At 47.4% G+C, this 22,122-nt stretch overlaps 2 long non-coding RNA genes across 2 annotated transcripts in view; one reads left to right on the plus strand and one right to left on the minus strand.

The window, feature by feature from the left end:
* The window catches only part of LOC140619354 (uncharacterized), a 383,332-nt gene that overhangs the window by 294,156 nt on the left and 67,054 nt on the right, over window positions 1-22,122 (plus strand). The window lies entirely within an intron of this gene.
* Window positions 19,545-21,620, minus strand: LOC140619351 (uncharacterized). The gene is made up of 3 exons (XR_012019227.1): window positions 20,520-21,620; window positions 20,263-20,424; window positions 19,545-19,818 (listed from the first exon to the last, which is right to left on the minus strand). It is a non-coding gene; the product is annotated as an uncharacterized lncRNA (long non-coding RNA).

Below are 22,122 nucleotides of genomic sequence, written 5' to 3' on the forward strand. Positions count from 1 at the left end.
TGTCCTCAGGGCCCCTTCTTTTCAAACCTTTCTCTCCTCACACCTTTTCCAACAGTCCTTGGCATCTTACCTCCAATCTCTGGTCTGCCTGCAGGAACTAAAAGCCGCATGGTTTATTATGTCAACTTGAACTTGCGCTTGACTCAGAATCTCCTGGGGGGCCTGTGGAAACACAGATTGCTGGGCCCTGTCCCCAAAGTTCCTGATTCAATAGGTCTGGGGTTGGGCCTGAGCAACTGCATTTCTAGCAAGTTCCCAGGTGGTGCTGATGCTGGGGGTCCCAGGACCACGCTTTGGGAACCACTGATAAGGAGCAGTTTGTCTCTCTCCAGTGGACCATCCCTCGCATCATGGCCTCTTGTTCCTCAACCAAAGGGTCATTCCACTCCTTCAAAAGGAGATCCTCCTTTGCCTCAGTTTACTGATCTGTAAAATGCAGACAATAATAGCATCTAACTGAAAGCCATCAGAATAGTGACTGACACATAAAAAGCACTACTTAGGTGTTAGTTATGATTGTTTTGGCACCTTGTATTTCCCAACAATACCTTCTACTCCATATGTTTGTCTTATCATGTGACCTTGATACTCTTCCACTGAGTGTGGAGATTACATCTCCTTGAACGTGGGTGGACCTTTGTGATTCCTTAAACCAACAGGTAGAAGGAGAGATGCTATGTGACCTCTGAGGCTAGCTTAAAAAAATACCGTGCACTTCCTCTTTGTTCTTTGGATGGCTCACTGGTGGAGCCCAGCCGCCATGCTGTGAGGAAGCCCAAATGAGCCCACACAGAAAGGCCACATGGAGATGCTTTATGTCAATGTCCCGGCCAACAGCCCTGTTGTCCCAGCCAACATCGACTGCCAGATAGGCAATGAAAAGACCTTCAGATGACTCCAGCCCCTAGCCATTGGATCACCTCCAGCTGTCAGATTGTCCAGCTGAGACCCCAGATGTCATGGTAGAGACAAGCTGTTCTCACTATGTCCAGTCCAAATTCCTGACCCACAGAATGAGTGGTTGTTTTGTGCCACCAAGTCTTGGTGTGGTTTGTTGTACATCAGTATCAACTGGAATGGTTATTATTATTATTATTATTATTATTATTATTATTTTAAAGATTTTATTTATTTGAGAGAGAGAGCAAGAGAGAGCACACAAGCAGGGAGGGTGCAGAGGGAGAGGGAGAAGCAGGCTCCCCACTGAGCAGAGACTGAGGTGGGGCTTAATCCCAGGACCCTGAGATCATGACCTGAGCTGAAGGCAGCTGCTTAACCGACTGAAGCACCCAGACACTCCCGGAAAAATTATTATTAATTATTATTACTAATTGCCATTTTATATTACTTATACCAAGAGACAAACTGTCAGACAATGCCGCTCTCCAAGAAAGCAGAATGAACTGTAGTTGATTTTTATGTTAAGACCTGATCTTGTTCTTCCAGGCTTGAGTTTGCAGCCAAGAAAAGGTGGCCAGCCTGGCTTCTGCCATAAAGACACCCCTGCTTCAGCTCAGCGTTCAGAGAGGGGGCGCAGAGGACTGGGGCAGGAAGTAAGAAGAGTTTGCACGACTCTTCTTGGAAGTTTCAAGATTTCCATCTTCTGTATTGTCTTTGAGGAGTGACTGAAACAGCATTTCTAAAGGCCTCTTGCTGTCCATGCCTCTTTTTCTCCCTCTTACTTGTGGCCAGATGTCCAGCCAGCTCTGCCCTCTGCTCTCTGCCTGTCTCCTATCTCTCTGGTCTTTCCCCACATTTCTGTTCTGAGTTTCCTTGGTGGGAGGTGCCACGGATGGTGACTACCTTGCACAGGACTGTGGCTGGCCAGTGGGTTCTAATGCTTTGAGACTGTGAGCAGCCTACTTAAAATCCTCCAAAGGCTCCCTATTGTCTTCAGGACCCCTCCCCAAGTCCACCCAGTCCTGGGGGTCCTGCTCACATATCTGCCCTCATTTTGTGCCAGAAGTCTTCATGGTCTCAAGATTCCAGCTGTACTGATCTCCTTTCAGCCCTTTGCATACCTTGTGCTCTCAAATGCTGGGCTGTTCCCTCAGCCCGGGGTTGCTTTTCCCTCCCTGAGTTCACTCCCATACCTCCTTCAGATCTCAGTGCAAGGATCCCTACTGCAGATTCTCAGAGCGCCTCATCTGTCCCTTCTCCCCAAGTGTACAGTCGTGAATGAACATTGGATTGACGCCTGTTTGCACCATTAGGTTCTCAGCTGCATGAGGGCAAGAAAACTGCTCTATTTCTTCCCATCATTTCCCTTATGACGCAGTGCTCAGCACATCAGAGGTCCTTGGTAAATGTTTGAGGAATAAATGAATGAACAAGCAGGCATAACCCCTTTGGGTGCTTGATCTTCCCTTTTGATTTTCTTTTTTTTTTTAATTTTTATTTATTTTTTTCATGAGAGAGAGAGGCAGAGACATAGGCAGAGGGAGAAGCAGTCTCCCTGCAGGGATCTGGATGCGGGACTCGGTCCCGGGATCATGACCTGAGCCAAAGGCAGATGCTCAACCGCTGAGCCACCCAGGTGCCCCTCCTTCTGATTTTCGTAAGCAGTAAAACCCTTCCAGAAAATATGAGACAAAATGTAGTTGCAATGTAGGGTTAGGGTGTGCAGATTTTTGCCTTCCGTACTTTGCTCAGCTCCATCCTCAGCAGCAACAGGCTGTACCCAGAAGCAGCACAGGCTGCAGGTTCAAAGCCAGGCTCTGTGGGCTGGCGTTCTCATTCTGCTCCTTACTCTCTATGTGGCCTTGGATGAAGTACTTACCCCTCTCGTTCTTATCTGTAAAATGGGATAATAATAGTCCTACCTTATGGGGTTGGGAGGAGCTATAAGTGTTACTATGTGCAAAGCCCCAAGGATGGAGTCTGGCCGACCATAGACTCTGAGTTATGATATAATGAGAAGCTGCCCTTGATGGCCTGGTACTTTCCATCCCACTGCCCCATCCTAGTACCTGCACAGAAGTGACCCTGTCCTGCTCATTAAGAATGATTGCCCGGTGTTTCCCTGTCCCCAGTCATCTGGATTCCAGGACTTCCTACACAGGAGCCCAGCCCTGGACCGTGATGGTGACCCGTGGAGAATGCATCACGCCTGTCAGGGTCCTATTGCTTCAGTGGCTGGGGAGGCCATGTCCCGCTGGGAGAGATCACTTCCCATGAAGATGGATGGCCTTCCACTCCTCGACATAGCTCCAGCTGAGAGAGATCACGGACCCCGCTGTGGGAGGGTAGGGGCTGTTCATCTTAAGTGGCTATCTGACCCAGTGGGAGAGGACAAGGCAGGCATGGAGGCCTCATTCACTTTGTTCCACTCGCCTTGCAGACTCACAAGCCCTCTTTCCTCAGAGAGGCAGCTGCTTGGCTGCCCAAGTGTCCCTTGGCACAATGATGAAGCCCAGGTATGCATTTTGGGGTGCATGGCCTTGAGAAATCCTTGCTTTGCCATTATCTTGATTGCTAAATATGGACCCATTACTTCCACCCCCTCCCCCCCACCCCTGCAGATCTCAGTTTCTTCATCCACAGAGTGGAAGTAATCTGGGAGGTACACATGTGAGGCCTTCAGAGAGGGGCATATATGGAAATGGTCAAATGCTTTCTGTAAAGGGCCAGCTGGGAAATATTTGGGGCATTGTGGTCCTTTTGGTCTTTTTTGTAGCTACCAAGCTTTGCCATTGTGCCAGGAAAGCAGCCACAGGCCGTATGTAAATGAATGGGCGTGCTCCAATAAAGTTCCAATCAAACTGTATTTACAGAAGCAGGTGGCAGTGGGATTTGGCCCGTGGGCCATAGTTTGTGAGCTCTGGCCTAGGACATAGTGCTCTGGAGCAGGGGTTCTGTTGCTCACTTGCTTCAGAGCACCCAGTATCTCACTTGCTGTGGAATATTCTTTCACCTAATGGCAGTTGTAAGAGTTTGGTTAAGTTAGACATTCATAGGCAAAGCAATTGCAGTCGTGTCCGGAACATTTGTCACAATATGTGTTTACTCTCCCTTTTGCCCTTACAAAGATGAGTAAAACATGGCCCCTGCCTTCAGGGATGGACAAACCTAAGGGGGGAAAGTAAAGCAGCAAAACACAGTATCAGCCAGCCATGAGAGGATATGAGGCCATGTCTGAAGGGAATACTGCGGAGTGGTTGGTGTATTGTTCCCCTTGAACTGCAGGGAGCATTTCAGGGAGGGGCACATTTGATTTGGATCTTGAAGGGTGAATAGGAGTTTGCCAGGTAGAGAAGAGGACAAAAGATGCCAAGTAGGTGGAAGAGAATAAGCAAAGCCACAAAGATTGGAAGGGTCACAGCACAGTCTCAGTTGACAGAGAGGTTTTGGGGATGTGACTGGGAAGGTAGGAGGGTGTCAAATTATGCCAAGTCCTGAATGTCTTGAGAAAAATCCAGGGCCCTCTTATAGTTCTCTAATATTGCATAAGGTCAGACCCATCTTCTTTTCTCCAACCTCTTTTACATCAGTGCATCTTTCATTCTGTTTCCTGATTGATTTTCCTAAAACAATGACTCATTCTTAACTTTCTAAGATGAGGTTCCCCAGGAGCAGACACTGAGATGAAATATGCGTTCAGGGCAGCCTGGGTGGCTCAGCGGTTTAGCGCCGCCTTCAGCCCAGGACCTGATCCTGGAGACCTGGGAATGAGTCCCACATCGGGCTCCCTGCATGGAGCTTGCTTCTCCCTCTGCCTGTGTCTCTGCCTCTCTCTCTCTCTCTCTCTCATAAATAAATAAATAAAATCTAAAAAAAAAAAAATTTGCATTCGGATAATTTGTCTGGGAAATGATCTCAGAGCAGAGAAAATGGGGCAAGGAAGGGAAAGAGGCCAAGACAATGTGAAGCCCAGCAGAAGAGAGCTTCATCTTGATCCCCCAAGGGAGCTCTGGGTGGAAGCTATCTCAAAGTTTGTCCCCTACCTGAGGTAGGGATTGTCACATTCCTACACCAAATAGACATGATTGGTTGAGGGCTGCAAGAGGGACAGAGCTCCCAGACATGTCCTGCGCTCTCCTCCCAGTAGACACGGGGGCTTGGGGGCATGAGGGCTAGTCGTGCTAGAAAGGTGGGAAGGGCAGTCCTTAGAAATAGAATCATGCTGAAGATGGGAAGAAGGCCTGCAAAACCTATAACCAGATTGAGGGAACATTGGCAATGTCCACTGCTCTACCATTGACAACTAGGAGCTTTATGTCCTCCTGCATTCGGCACGACACACTCTGGGGTAGTGTAACACTCTAGACCTTTTGACTGAGATCATATTATCACACTTGCCTAGTCCAAATATACCAAGATGTGCAGAGCAAAGTGAAAGGCTCTTAGAGGAACACTCAAGCCCAGCAATAAATTGGTCCCTACCCAGCATCTTATCTTGATGTTTCTATGAAGCTTCTATTAGATTCCTTGGTATCCCAAGATACCATGCACAATGAGCCTCTCTACATCCCAGACCCCTTCCCAGGATGATGCTCCTTCTCCTGTATAATGACACCTGGTCCCCCAGTCTTCAATTCTGACTTCAGAGCTCACCTTTTCTTCTAGCTCTTCAGTTGACATGGTAAGCTCAGTGAATGTGTTTGGAGTAAGTTCATGAGACCATGATTTTAAAAATATTCTTATTGTTTCTTAAGTAGTAGAGATTTGGGATCTAGGGAAGAAAATAGAAGGGCTTGATGGCACATCACAGCACACACTACTGTTATATCCACACCAGATAAGGTCATTCCTGTGTGTAAGAGAGGTAACTGAGGAAAAGGAACTGATATAAATGACCCAGGATCCCTTATTCAGTGCTAGAATTCAAGTCTACTTTGTTCTTGTTACTCTCAGAACTTGCTATCTATGGATGCAAATTCAGAGCTAGATAGTAAGAAAAGCATGATATGGGATTCTCTTGGCATCTAATTCATCACTCAGACACCTCCATATATCCCTTAAGGGTCCCTTCTGTAGGTCTATTATCTGACATTCTCCTATTTGGTTAAGATAAAGAAAAGACAAAAGAGAAGACAGTGTAACTGTCCTGGTTAAGACAGTTACTGGTTAAGAGAAGAGCCCTACAGCCTGGCCAACCTGGGTCTGAAGTTCAGCTCTGTTTTTGTTTGTTTGTTTGTTTTGTTTTTTGTTTTTTTGTTTGGTTGTTTTGTTTTGTTTTGTTTTTTTGCTGTGCGACTTGGGTTACACAGCCTCTTTGAGCATCTGCTTTCTCAACTTCTAAAAAGGTTTTGCAATGTTATAGATTGTGAAGAGGGTTATATGAGGTGATGTCTTAAATAAAAGTGCTTGCTTGATATATGATGGAGATGATGAGCTAGTGATGACCTCAGTGATAATAGTGTTGGTGGTGATGATGAAGATGAAGGTGATGATGGCGATGGTGGTGGTGATTATGATGATGGTTAAGGTGATGATGATGATGATAATGGTAGGGATGATGGTGATGAATATGGTCATAGGGTGATCATGGTGAGGTGGTGATAGTGGTGGTGGTGATGGTTGTGGTGGTGATGATGATGATGGTGATGGTGAAAGTCATGATGACTATGGTGGTGGTAGTGGTTATGATGGTAATGACAACAATGGAAAAAGGCACTTTGGGCTTGGCAAAATTCATCCTCAGGCACTGTCCCTGGTTGCTAGAATTACAGAACCTATGATGAAGCATCATTTCTAGCACAGTCATCCTTGGAAGGACATTGGAGAAACTTTCTTGGGACACAGGTAAGCATAGAGACCACACATGGGGAGAACAGGCTTGGGAATCAGAGGACTTTCTCTTTTGCACAACTAGTGCCAATTCCTGTGTGTCTCTGGGCAAGTCACGCCTTGCTGCCTTGTCTGAACCTGTACTTTCCTCTTTCTAAGTTGACTAGTTTGGACAAGATGGAAGGGAACTCAGGTTCAGTGAATCCAGCATGTGATGTCCTTTAACATAGGTCCTAGTGAGGAACCCATAACTACATTTTGGCTTATTTGAGTCACCCTTTCAAGAACTTTGAATCTATTAAATCTTCCCTCTTACTGTTTGTGCCTACAACTGTACCCAGCACACAGAAGGAGGCCATTAAATGTACATTTCCCAAAATTAATACTAACAGCCAACAATGAATTAGGACTTACTTTAAGGGCTTCTGTCACGGAGCAGACTCCCCAGGAGGCAGATTCCCTGGGTGGAGATTAGCAAGCAGGAGGTCTATGAGGAGGCTTTCAGAATCGATGCCTGCGGGACTGAAATAACAGTGCTCTACTGATGAGAAAGATCAAACAACAAGGAGGATTGGGTGGAGGGAGAAGCTGAGTTGACATAGTCTGAGCAAAGGCCTCAGTCAACCCCGCGGGGAGTCCTAGACAGGATAACCCTTCAGAGTCTCTGCCACTGTGGTGAGGGACACAGCTGCCCTGGAAAGGCGGGCGCCCTTGGGTGAGCTAGCTCTTTTCACAGCTGAGGCCACCCCAAAGAGATCAACAGCTGAGGTCTAGCAGATGGCAGCACTCCTGGCAGCTGAGATAATAGATCTTTCATTCCCAAAAAGGGGAATGGGTAGCATATCACAGCATCCAGTACAGATTCCTCTTACTTCTATTAAAAATGAGGTAACTGAGGCACAGGGAGGTGATCTACACTGCCCAAGTTTTTGTGATTTATGAGAAAAAGGTTTTGAATTCAAATCCAGGTCTATTGGATTCCAAGTCAACTTTATTCTTGCTATGCTCAGAACGTGCCAGAAGACATACTTCAGGGAGGCGTATTTGCTCCCACTGTTGGGAGATGGGCACAACAGGGTAGGTAACTCAGAGAGTCATGGGGGGAGGGAGGGGGAGGAAAATGCTGAGGAAACTCATCAATCCAGAGGAGACATCTTAGTGAATAACAATTGTTTCTGCAATTAAAATAATTCGCTGGTTGGGAAAAATTATTCTCCCATAGGAATGGTAATACCATCATTTATTTCTTCCTCCAGGAAAGTCACCCTTTGTTCCCTTCGAAGGGTAAATTCAGAGTGAGTAGTGGCTAAGAACGTTGGTTCTGGAACCTAAAAGAGCTGTCCAGGAGGCTCTGGGTCTCCCCTCTCTAGCTGTGTGATGATGGGCAGGTTACTTATCCTCCCTGGGCTTCCATCTCTTCATTGGAGAAGTTCATTAACCTATGGCCATCGTTGGGAATAAGTGAGATACAAGTCTTTAAAGATAAAGTCTAACATCCTGGCACATATTAGATGCTAAATGAAGTTAATTATCACCGGACTCCATAACTTCACATTTTGTACCTAGACCTGTTCTTTTGTCTCTTGGGGTACAATCTCCCAAAGATTGTTCCCCAAACTAGAACTTTCTATGGGGAAAACAGAGCAGTTATTGCTGTATGAGATTCATAGATGTTCTGATTTCAACAATATTTACAGAGAAAGGTGACATTGTTCTAGTGATCAGAAAGATCAAACAACAAACCTGTTATTATTCCCTGTGAATTTTCAAGAAAATTATTCCAATTTATGTAAATACATAAATTGTGTCTTTCAAATAAAAGGCAGTAAGTGAAAGCAATGCCTCATTTGAAATCATAAAGGAAAAAAACCCCTCACCACTTTCATTCAACACAACCATCTGCTCTCTTTTATGGCTTGAACAGTTAGGGGATCTCTCAGCATTCAACCCATCCATTTCCCACTCATCGACCAGCCTGGCCCTTTCGTGATTCTCAATTGGCATATGGTGCCCGACACTTAGCTCAGACCCCAGTTCCTGGAAGTGTAGACACCTGCCTAAGAGGGACTTCCAATACCAACTGCTTAATTGTCACACCTAGAGTGAGCTCATTTTCTTTCCTTCCAAATCCATCAACACTCACTGAGAACCTCTGGTGTGCAGGGCGGGAGCAGGAGGTAACTAGGAAGTAGGCAATTGGGATCAACAGGGACCATGCCTCTTGCCCAGACAGGTTTCATCCGGAGCCTTCTTTCCCTAACCATGTGATCCTAAGCATGTACCGAGGGCTTTCAAACCTCCACTCCCTCACCTACGAAGTGAGAATCAAATACCTACTTTAGAAAACTTCCAAGGTTCCAATGAGATGATACATGTGATGGGTGATGCTCAACCCATATGCGCTGCTCCGCGGTGTTTCTGGCCTTCTCTATAATCACATTTAACATAGTAGTACGGCTCCTTTAAATAGAGCATCACCCGAAACCAGCTTCTCTGTGCAGGACCGGCTGCATAATTGGAAGGGCTGGTTCAAAATGAAAATGTAGGGTCCTTGTTCTTAAAAGAAAACCCAGCCTGGATATCGGCAAAGGATACATTCAAATGCAGAGACAAGAAATGGGGGAGGAGGGCTGAGTATCACGCACATCTCCTCTGCTCTATCTCCCTTGCTTGTTGTCCCATCGGACTTCCAGTACCAAACACAAAGATAAAGCTATTAAGAATTTTAAGGTGCCAAGAGGAGCGTGTTAAGCCAGGTGAGGACCCCTCAGAGCACAGTCCCTGGGTGAGCCATGGGACAGTGCTCCTCACACACCCATGACACCGGTCATGACTCTGGGACATGACCGAGGTACAAAGCCTCCAGAACAGACAGCCTTCCTACTGCTTTCTCACTTCCTGAGAATCTACCTCTGGCTTCTGAGATGCAGGAGGTGACGCCTTTTCATCTCCAACCCCTGGCAAGCTTTGTACCCAGCATCTACAGTCACGGAACCCTCACGGGGTTTCTTGCCAGTGACAGTTGCTCTCCCCAATTTACAGAGGAGGGAAGGGAGGCAGGAACAGGTGACAGGACCTGCCCCTAATCGAGCAGTTACTGAGTATTCCGCCGGGATCTGAGCCCTGTGTCTATGGTTCCCTCTGGGCAGCTTCCCCTATTCCACTTGGGCATAGATACTCCCCAAAGCCCCCACCTGCACACAAGTATACGTGCCCAGTCCCCACGTCCCTACCAGCTCCGCTCATCGTGCTCTGAACTTTTCAAACACAATAAGCCTGAAAAGCAATACATACAGTCAGTTCCAAAAATAAATGGATGCCCGTGGATACGTCTATGATTGACACAACGTATTGGCTGGTTTCACTGTTAATTAATGCAGAGAGGAATCATTAAATCAGATCAAATTCATTTTTTAAAAAATGTCCAACTCTGCTATGCTCTCCTCTCCTTGTCTTTGTAAGGGCTGTATGGACGGCTGGGGGGAGGGCACAGGGCACAGATACCGCGATTTAATTTTTCAAGTAACACTGTTCAAATAAAAATACATTTGTTTGAATGAGATTGCCCTGAAACAGCGTTTGCATTGATGGTCTGGGAGTAATTCTATTAAGCCGGAGCATATTTTTCATCAGGAGGCAGGAAAAGAGGGTGATGGAGGGAGGGAAAGAGGAACCAAAGGCAGAATGTAATGTTATAGAGCTGCAAAAAAATCAAATATTTTAACCCATTTTATCTTGGGTTTCTCTGCTGAGGTTGCTAAGTATTCTCCAGCCCGCTGTGGGATTCAGGGGGCTCCTCCCCATGGCAGACATGTGTGGGCTCTGGGGTTCAAACGTACCAAGTGCTTGCCATGCCAGGTGAGCTGGAAGTCCTGCAGGCCTGAGGAACATTTCTTATTGCTCCTGGTGAGAAAGGCGGCTTGAGGAAGCACTTTGTGCGCACGTGTGTGTACATACGTGCACATACACACAGGTGCTCATGCCACACGTGTATGTACACATGTACGCAAACATGCGAGCATAATGCACTCACATACATACACATATGCACACTGTACACACATGCATGCATATAGTATGCACGCACATAGATGCATAAATACAGGAACACACATGTGCATATATGTAACATCTTCAGATGAGTTTATATGTATATGTATGTATACATATGCAATGTGCATATGCATTTACATATGCATGCAATACATGCACACACACATATAAATAATCATCTTTAGATGAGACGGTGTTTAGGTGCATCCACACACCCACACATACACATGTATATACAACGTACACACATACACACAACATGCATGCACATATATAACATGCATGGAACATGAATTGACAAGCATCCATATACACGCTTGCATACATACATACATGTGTCACCTTTGGCTGAGAACCTCTGGTGTGCAGGGCGGGGGCAGGAGGTAATTAGGAAGTAGACAACTGGGATCCACAGGGACCATGCCTCTTGCCCAGGCAGGTTTCATCTGTAGCCTATGAATCCACACACGTATACAACATACATACACATACACATTGTATGCAATCTACACATGCATGCCTGTGTATTCATATATATCAGATGAACACCTTTAGATGAGACTGTGTTTATACACACATGCATTCACCTTCACGTATACATTTGTCAGCCTGAACAAGTGCGCAAAATAAATTTAACTGCCACTTGTGGAGTGCTTGCCACGAACAGGACACTGTGCTAAGTGCCACGCAAACCTGACTCACTAGATCATCCTTCTAAATCTGTAGGCTCTGTACATGTGCGACAGTATTCCCTCCATTTTACAGATAAGGACAGATGCACAGAGGGGAAGGGATTTTCTCAAAGCTACACGTGGTAAGCGATAGACCAGTGATGGATCCTAAAACTTGGGTTCTTCATCTGTTTTAGGTTTCTCAATCAGTTGACAAACCCCCAGGAGGTCTTTGAGGAAATCACGATTTGCCTACTTTCTTAGCTTTCCTGTCTGCTCGCTGGAAGAAATGGTCTCTGCCCCCTGCTTCAATCAGGAAGCTGAAGGGGGCTGGTGGTGGTCAGCTACGATCCAGGAACCATCTGCTGCCATCTCTGCCCCCCAACTCCGACCCCGAGAGAAGAGTGGTGCACTTTCTCTTTGCTTTCCTTCCTCCCCTATGTCTTCTCCCCTTCCCTTTTCTTATAAGGACACTTGCTATTGGATTTAGGGCCTACCCAGAAAACTCAGCATGATCTCATCTTGAGAACCTTAACTTCATTACATCTGCAAAGACCTTTTTTTCTACCTAAGGTCACATTCACAGGTCCTGGTTGGACATGTCTTCAGGGACAGCCGCACAACCCGCTATACTCCCAGAGAATCTTTTATTCTCTTACAGTTTCTAATCCTTCTCCTCCCCCACCACTCATCACCTTCTAACATATATTTTACCTATTTATTTTTCCTAGTGCATGTTTATCTCTCCCTGCAAAAATATAAGCTCCCAGAGGGCAAGAAACTTTGTGTGTTTTGCTTACCCATGTGTCTCAAGATCTTATAACAGTGCTGACACACAGTAGACTCTTCATAAATACTGTTGCTCTCTGTATGTACCCGGCTCCTGGACTGTGCCGGGAGAATGGCAAAGCCAGAGCCTCTGTCTTCCTCCTTATTTACCTTTCAGGACCACCTGTGGTCTGACACGCAGGAGACAGCCAATTAAAATGTGTTACATAATTGCTATCTTCATGGAGCTCTAACTATGTATAGACCTTATCCTAAGCACTTTCTTTTTTCTTTTCTTTTCTCTTCTTTTTTCTTTTCTTTTCTTTTCTTTTCTTTTCTTTTCTTTTCTTTTCTTTTCTTTTTTAATGATTTTATTTATTTATTCATGAGAGACACACAGAGAGAGAGGCAGAGACACTGGCAGAGGGAGAAGCAGGCTCCATGCAGGGAGCCTGATTGGGACACAATCCCGGGACCCCAAGATCAACCATTGAGCCACTCAGGTGTCCCATCCTAAGTACTTGCTGTGCAGTGAATCCCTTCATCCTCACAACATTATGGGAGAGGTGTCATCGACACGCCCATTTTACAGATGAAGAAACTAGGTTTCAGAGAGGGGAAGTAAGTGGCCCAAGTCTGTGGAACAGGTCATAAAGGTAGATCCTGAATGAATCTCTACAATACCATTGTTGTAGCACTTCAGTGAGCTTTAATTTCTACTCTAAAAGCAACACGCATGCACTTACATAAATGTCTGCAACATGAATATCCATGCGTGCACACGCCTGTGTATGCACTCACACACAATCACCCTTGGATGAGACTATGTGTGCATACAGATCCTCGTGTGCCTGCACACAGGCAGACAGGCAGACATGTAAGCAGTACTTGGCCGGGGAAGCAACAGGTGGCTTCATCATTTCATTGGAGGTCGTCACCCAGCCCGGGTCCCCCGGGTGGAAATCTTCCAGACACTTGAAAATAGGTGGTCAACCCCCATGGCTCTGATGGACAGTCTGGAGCACGTGCAAGACCTATTGGCAAATAGGTCACCCTCACTTTTTTGCAGTCTGGTCCAAACGGGACTTCTGTCCAGTTGCCCACCTAACACAGCTGGGTGTGAGTCAGGTCCCCACAGCAGTGCTGTAGGGCCACTGTGACATCTGGAGTAGGCGCCGTGGGCCCCTGAGGCCACCTGTGATTTGAAGTGAGCAGCTTCTTTGAGCTATGTCGAAAAATAGTACTGAGCGGGGCCCACACAGGACTCTGGAAAAGGCTGAGCTGGGACAGTCTTTGTGGAGGAGAGAGAACCCGAATCCCAGTCATAGCTTGCCAGTGAAAGTCCTCCAGTTGAAAACCATGTTCCAACTCTCTTTACTGGATGCCTGGGAAATTGGCTGCTCAAAGTCATGTGTCCCACGTATTTCCCTTAAGGCAGGTACAGGAGAGGTTTAGGGAAAAAAACCAAACAAACAAACAGGTACAGGGAGAGGAAAGTAAGATTGACCTTCCCAAAGTCCCCGCTGTGCACCGGCCCTGGGGAGAGCCTAGCAATCGTGGTGATTTTTAGCCTTGAACCGCACACAATAATCATCCGAAGAGATTTTTGAAAAACATACAGGACACCCACGACCCAAAGCCAGAGATTCTCAATTGGTTTGTCTTGGCTGGGCTTGGACAAAGATATGTTCCAGAAGCACCTCCGGTGATTCTATTGTGAAGCTGGAGTCAAGAATCAACCAACCCACCGGTTCAGTCTTTGCAGCAACCCTCCAAAGTTGACACTAGCTGCACCTGCTATTTAGAGATGATGAAACCACAGCTCAGAATAGTCAAGAAACTAGGCCAAGGCCACACAGCTAGCACGTGGTGGGGCTGGGACACGTGGCCGGGAGCGTCCCGCTCCATATTCGGGTGTTTATCTTACTGCCAGGGTGATCAAGGTGAGCTGGGCCACCGGACGCCTTCAATCTCACTGGCCGTGGCCCGCAGTCACGTAGACCTGGTAATGATCAATGCCATTGGAGTCCAAGTGGCTCTATCCAAACAGTCCTCCCGGAGGACTGAGCCTTGGGGACTCAACCTTGCGCAAGTCAGATTGGACTCCTAAAAACCCAACAATCACGGAGGCAGGGCTGGATCCAGAGGTGGGGGTGGGGGAGATGTTATCCAGATAACATGGATTTTCGCCTTGTCCCTTTTTCTGATTCCAGGGTTGGCTGGGATCATTCCCAAAAACCCCTTGAAATGTACCTTCAGAGAAAAGAGAAGCACCAGGTTCCCTACAAGGGATGTCGGGCTCCCGAGGGGGAAAGGGGCAATTTGGCCTTCTGTCTCTTTATTGCCTTAATTAGCTGTTTGGTGACCCGGCAGTCTCTTTGATGCACATCCAATGTCGGCCCGTGAAATATGGGGAAATGTCAGCCTGTCGAGCAAGGGTCAGCCAGACTGTCAATACTGCCGTCCATCAGGCTGATCCAGGCGGGGTGCCGGCCTGCAGTGAGATGATTGAGCCATCTGTCCCCTCCCCCTGGCCAAAGTGTTGGTGGCGTGTGGAACATAGCCGGTGGCTGGAGGTGAGGTGACAGTGTCGAGGCCACGGGTCGGCCGACTTCAAACCAGAGGCCTAGGGCAGCAAACAAGAGGGAGAAAACAGAGAAAGCATGGTCCAAGTTAAACAAACTACAGAAAATCCAGAGGAAGACAGAAAGTCAACAAGTTAGGATAGGAGGAGGATCTCTGTGACACCCAGTGGGTGGTAAGGCCCAGGGTTAACCCTGTCTGCACTGTTGGGCTTTGGGAACATAGAAACTTTCTCTGAGACATTGCAGTGATACCTCACACACAGAGAAACAAAAACCATTAGATTTGAGAGAACCGAAACATCTGTGTACACTAATACTATGACTCGGCTGAAAAAGAAATACATCAAAATGATTGCGGATGCATTAATAAAGGTATACCTATTATAGTAAAGGAGGTGAGTCATTCATTTCCCAAGTCCAAGTTGAACATCGATTATATGCCATGAATTATTGTAGTTGCTGGAAATATTACAATAGTAAATAAAGCAGGCACAAATCCTTGCTCTCAGGGAACTTTCTTGATAATGAAAATGGATTTTAAAAGAATAATGGGGGATTCCTGGGTGGCACAGCGGTTTGGCGCCTGCCTTTGGCCCAGGGCGCGATCCTGGAGATCCGGGATCGAATCCCGCGTCGGGCTCCCGGTGCATGGAGCCTGCTTCTCCCTCTGCCTGTGTCTCTGCGCCTCTCTCTCTCTCTGTGACTATCATAAATAAATAAAAATTTAAAAAAAATAAATAAAATAAAAGAATAATGGTTAAATTGTGTTGTGGGTTAAAATGTGCAATAAAGAAACATAAAAGAAAGACTTAAAGAGTTGGGAAGTGGTTTGACATTTTAAATAGGGTGATAAGAGAAGATGGCTCTCTGAAGGTGACATTTGAAAACAGTCCCAAAAGAGGTTAAGAGGTCAAGAGAGACAGTAACACAAATCTCTGTGGGAGGGTATTCCGGACAGAGCAGACAGCCAGCGCTAGGCTCCTGAGGTGGAAGGGTGCACGGACTGTTCAAGGAACTGCATTGAGGCTACTGGAAGCGAGACAGACTGAAATGGGGAAGAAGGCCAGTGAGAGATGAAGTTGGAGGAATAATACAGTCTAGGCTTTATTTATAGGGCCTCTTTATAGGGCCTCGCAGACCATGGAACAGCTTGGAGCTTCCATTCTGAGGTAGCTGGAGAGTTGTGGGAGGGTTTTGACCAGGGCAGTGACATGATCTGACCCCTTTGGCTACTTCTTGGAGAATAGGTTGCAGGAGGCAAAGGCAGAAGCTGGAAGACTGATTAAGAGGTTTCTAGGTGGGATTCTTTGAAGTGAGGTGGCATGAAGTCTGTGTCTGTATCTATATATTTCTTTTTCTTTTTCTTTATTTTTTAAAAAAGGTTTTATTTATGTATTCATGAGAGCCACACACACAGAGAGAGGCAGAGACACAGGCAGAGGGAGAAGCAGGCTCCATGCAGGGAGCTCGATGTGGGACTCAATCCCAGGACTCCAGGATCATGCCCTGGGCCAAAGGCAGATGCTCAACTGTCAAGTCACCCAGGCATCCCTATACTTCTTTTTATATGCAATCACTATATATACCTATATATGTAAGGGATGTAAGGATGGGTCGATGAGTGGATGGATGGACGAGTGTATGGATGGATGGATGGATGGATGGATGAGTGGATGGATGGATGAGTGGATGGATCGATGGGTGGATGAGTGGATTGATGGATGGGTGGATGCATGTATGCCTGTATGTATGTATGCAGGGATAAGTATATGGATGGATAAATACATAGATAATGATAGTGTTTTCCTACAGAGAAGTATCCATATAGTGTTATAAATACATACGTATGCACACCATATATATGTGTGTGTGTGCATATACATATATATGTGTATTTACTTGGCTATTTCATGTGGAAGAAGAGAAACAGAAGTTCCAGTGTGTGAGGGATTAGAGAAACAGAGTCTCTGGGGAAGCATTTGGGTGGGCAAAGGAAGCTGAGATTGGGCCTGAAACACCCTTAGATAGCACATTAAGGAGTCTGGGGTCCTGATCTGTGAGCACAGAGGAGCCATGGAAGGTGTTAGTGCAAGGAGGTATCATGATTAGTCTGGTTTCAGAATGGTCCCTGACTGTAAGCAGAGGAGATGCGTGGGGACCACAGAAATGGCTTTGGCAGTTGCCAAGTGGAGGCCCAGTAGCCTGATCTAGAAGGTGGTGGTGAGGGTGGAACAGATTTGAATATATGCCCCAGAGCATGGTCAGAATATAAAATTGAGAGGAGCCGGTAAGATAATGGTGGGCTGAAATTATTCTGATAGAAATTTGTGATGTAGTCACATGTCCTCTTTGCAGTGCCAGACCCCACGAAACCCTGCCTCACCTCCTTCCACACAGCCCTCTCCTCTCACGTGCTTCTCTCCATGGAGGAAGGCCTTCTCTGTCTCTGTATCCTTTTGTCTCCCTGTCAACTTTCTCCCCATTCAAGACAGCTCCCATGCCCTCCTCTATGAAGCTTTACTTGACACATTTACGCTGGTTTCCTCCCTGATGTAACTTGTTCTCCTTAGATCCCAGTTGCGTACTGTAGAGATTCAGGCTACCACATGAGGTTGTGCAGGTTGGGCACAGTACAAACAGTCTGGCCAAAGTGGCAAACGGGGGCTGAGAGTCATGAATTTGCCAAACCCTGACTTCTCAGACAGGGTGTCTTTTTCTAACGCACAGAAAGCATGGTGTGGGCTAGCCCAGATTGCCACCTTGAATCATAATTATCCATTAACTTGTCAACCTCTCTTACTAGACTTAGATCATTTCTCCGTTGCTAGCTCTTAGTACCATGTCTGAATATTTACTGAAAAAAATGAGTGAACAGATGTATAGATGGTGGGATAGAAGAAAGGATAGTATTTGTCCCAGCAGGATGAATTAATCAACACAGAAAAATAATAATTAACTTATGTCAAGTAGCTCATTAGCAACTTCTCGGAGCATCTTGTTTAGATACCACCATTCCTCCACACCAGGGGATGACAAATTTTTTCCTAAAGGGCCAGAGGGTATTCAGCTCTGCTGTTGCGTATGAGAGCAGTGGTAGACCATGAATAAACTAATGGGCATGGCTGTGTTCCAATAAAACTTTATTTACAAGCACAGGCAGCAGATAGCTTGCCTACCCCCCTCTAGATATCTGTCTCACCCAGAAATTCTCCCCTTGATTTGTTTCTTCCCAAGGTCCCCTTCCTCCATGTCCATTTTGTGATGATCTATGATGATGATGGCAATGATGATGATGATGATGATGGGAGTAATGGTTATTACCAACATTTATTCTATGTTTGTTTCGGGTCAGGCTCTGGCCTAAGCCTTTTTCACATACAATCTTAATTAATTCCCACAACTACCCTACAAGGTGCGGATGCTGCCCCAGAGCGTGGTAAAAAGCAGAGGCACAAAGAGATAAAGCAGCCCAAGGGCACATAATTTTAACTAGCAAAGCTGGTGGTCTGACCACTGAGTCTGGGAGATTAACAACTAGACTCCACGTGCCCGGATCACGATGTTAGGAGTTGAGAGCAATGAGAGCAGCCTTTGCTGAAGGCTCACTCTGTTCCGAGCGTGTGAATACACATTAAATGCTCTAGAGTGCTCCCTCTGAATTTTCTCAGCCACATGGGAAGCTTAGCACCTTGCTGTCACAACTACCCAGGGTCACACAGAAACAAAGCTGGGTTTGTACATACAACCTGCACCATGCGCTGGTTGCCGGGAACTTTCTAGAAATTGGACTGTTTGACTCCACGGCCTTGCCTCCCCTGATGCCACGCTGGGTCCTGAATTTCTTCCTCCCTGCAGGGGGCTGTGCCTTTGGACTCTCTGGGTGCCTTTTATCTTATCGGACCCTTTCCCCTGCTCACTTTGCTAGCTGTCACGTTTGTTATTCTAGGATAAACTTTCGGCCGATGTAGCACATACTTTGGGGTCAATGCCCCATGTTATCCCAAGGATAGTTCAAATATTTGTGGCCTTGTCAACCTCCATCTCACTGGACATGTGTCATGGCAAGCGGGAGGGGTGTTTTATGCCTGGAGACCGGTGCGAGCCAGCGCGTGGCAAGAGGCCCTGCCCGGGAGGCGGCAAAAAGCAGGTGGCAAACACTCAGGTTCTTGGTCCTGGGTTGGAAGAGCACAGCCCGTCAAGAAGGAAAGGGGAGGCGGGCATCAACTGAGTATCTCCAATGTGGTGCTCGCACATGCACTGATGTAAGTGATCTCGGATCTGCCAGAAGGCAGGCACTCTTGATGACTATTTCATTGACAAGAAAACTGAGGCCACCACAGGGGTTCCTAACCTCATGTGTGCGTGCGTATCTGTGTACACCGTCAACTTTTCAACAGTATGCTGAAGCCTGTGTTCCAATAAACTTTATTTACAATCACAGGCAGCAGATAGTTTGCCTACCCTGGGTCTAGATATCTGTCTCACCCAGAAATTCTCCTCCTGATTTGTTTCTTCAAAACAAAGAACTCAGGGGCACTCTCTGGGTGGCTCAGGGGTTGAGCATCTGCCTTCGGCTCAGGTCATGATCCCGGGGCCCCAGGATCGAGTCTTCCATTGGGGTCCCCACAGGGAGCCTGCTTCTCCCTCTGCCTATGTGTTTGCCTCTCTCTCTCTGCGTCTCTCATGAATAAATCAATCAATAAAATCTTTAAATAAAAACAAAACAAAGAACGCAGACTCATGCTTCAAAATCCATAAAATCAAATACATAGGGTCAGTAGGGAAACCAGTGTGGTCCAAATACAGTTATCAAATAAGCAACTGACACAGAGATATTTGAATTTCTACAGCAATTCTTGCAACAACGGGGCCCTAACAACCAGGATGGCGGAAGTGTCGTGAGATTAAGGGACGCTGAAGTCTTTGTGACACCAGTGTGGGGGTGGTGGGCAGGCCAATCTGTGATTTCCATCGGTGCCAAGGAGATGGCCATCCTGCCAAGGGTCTGTTGCCTGTATTCATAACGAAAAGAAATGCTATGTTTCGGTTCAAGGTTAGTGACAACAAAGATGTGATGTATTTTCTAACCTACCAAGGTCACAGGTGCCTTGAAATCTATCCGCGGGGCCCTGGGGAGGGGGGGTGTCTGGGGCCCCCAAGTCAGGGCGCCTGAACGGGTGAGCACTGGGTTGGGGCCAGGCTGCAGAGCTGCACATTCACCCCAGCCATCACGACCCCCAGCTCCTCACATGGTGGCCTCTGGCTTTGTCCCCAAGCAAACCAGTTAGCCGGACTGCTGGGGGGAGGGCAGATGGCCTTTGGAGCCAGGCCTCTCTTTGATGTGCGCATTCTCTCAAGGTCCTTCCTCAGTCAAGTTGGGCGAATCTGAATCTCGGTGGCCCCCCTGCAAGCCCTCCCTGGGTGATCATTCCCCAAACAGTCCAAAGACCTCTTACCCGGTTTCTGTTAGGTTGTTTTGTTTTGTTTTGTTTTTCCGGCAGGGTAAACTGGGGGCCTGGAGGGCTGGACTTTCAGACAGGACTTTAGACTTTGAAGAAGGAGATCATTTTCAGATAAGTCGTCATTCCGGGCCAGGTGTAAGAAACAGAGTGGCTTTGCTTAAGGAAAATACAAATACGATTAAAATGTGGCAGCTCAAGGGCTGAGCCATCAGGGCTCTCGGGCATACATGGCTCTGGGTGGAAGTCCTTACCTGGTAGGTGGCTCTGGGGAAGTCACGTGCACTTGCTGAACCTCTCTTTACAGATGGAGAAACTGAGGCAGCCTCAGAGATGCTGAGAAACCTGTTCAAGGCCACGCAGCTCTGAGGGGATGCTGGGATTAGAATGCAGGTCTATCTGACTCTGGAGCCAACGGAGAGGCTGAGGAAAGAAGGCAGGCAGCTCCCAAGAACAGCAGCAATGATGCTACCCAGAACAGCAACAGCCCCTCGGAAGCACGGGGCTATGTACCAGGCACTGTGTTAGGCACATACGCATGTTTTCTCGAACCTTGCCACCAGCCCTGAGTGGTAGGGATCGATTCCCTCCTTGCTACCGCTAAGAAAGCTAAGGTCAGAGAGGTGATGTGACTTTTCCAAAGTCACGCAGCGTGGCTGGTGGAACCGCAGCCTGGCTGAGCCTCACCTCTGTCCGGAAGCAAAGCCCCGAGATCTCTCCGGGGGTCAGGGCACTGTCCCTTCCAAGGCAGAAAGCCAAGCGGTCCCGTGCTCAGTGGGCTGATGATGGCAGCTGGTCCGCTGGGGTAAAAGTCAGCATTGGCTGCTCTTGAGGATGAGTTGAGGGAAGGGGCCCAGAATTCTGGAACAGGCTGCAGAGGGCGGGGCAGGGAGGCCCTAATCCATTGGAAGGAGAAGCTGTTTAGTGACCTCGCAGATGCTCCAGGGCTGGCTGGGCTGCAGGGCTGACACGAGGTTGTGGCTTCTGTCCAAGCGGACCTGGCAGCTCCAAGATGAGAGAGCTGTTGCCCGGGATGTTCTTGGACAGGCAGCTACCAGCATCACGGAAGCATGACAGTATCTTCAGCACCACCTTCTTGTTTCCCAGACTGTGAACTTGAGCTTACAGGACCCCTGCATGACGCTTCTATGGCCTCGTGGGACCCGGCTCGGAGCCTGACCTCTCGTGCAAGGGGCTGCGCCCCGCCTGTTCCCTGGGCCTCTCTTGCAACCCAGAACTCACATCTGCAGCCCATCTGGCTGGGCCGAGGAGCACAGTCCATCGTCAGGGGAAAGGAAGCCTCTCTGTGGGTATTTCAGGCCTGGCCTGGAAAGCCTAACCCTCCTCCCAAGCCAAGATAAAGTGGAGAAACTCAGCCCAGTGGGCTGCTTGACAGAGAAACTTCTGGCCTTGACTTTCAGATACCTGAGTCATCTCTCCTTGGGCCCATCCTCGACTTGACTTCCTTGCGGGGGCCTTTGATGAACAAATGAGATAATGGATATGCTTTGAAAAAGATAAAACGCTGAACAAAAGGCTGGCCACAGCAATGGGTGTGATGGATTGGCTAAACCTTGAACTTCCTTCTGCCCAAGGGCAAAGACTGCTCCCAACCTTCCTGTCTCTGGGCTCTTGGACAGCCAGCTTGCCTCTTCCTATCCCCATTAGAGTGTGTGACATCCATTAACCGGTGGAACCATCAACAAAGTATGATGATGCTTTGATCAGGGTTTGAATGTGCCCATGTTACAGATGAAGAGACTGAGGCAAGGAGAAATTCAAGGACATGCCCAATATCATACAGCTACTTGGTACTGACCCAGGCTTTGGACCTAGTCCTACTCATTCCAAACCCTG

The sequence above is a fragment of the Canis lupus genome, chromosome 27 (assembly GCF_048164855.1).
Source record: "Canis lupus baileyi chromosome 27, mCanLup2.hap1, whole genome shotgun sequence".
NCBI classification, from domain to species: Eukaryota; Metazoa; Chordata; class Mammalia; order Carnivora; family Canidae; genus Canis; species Canis lupus.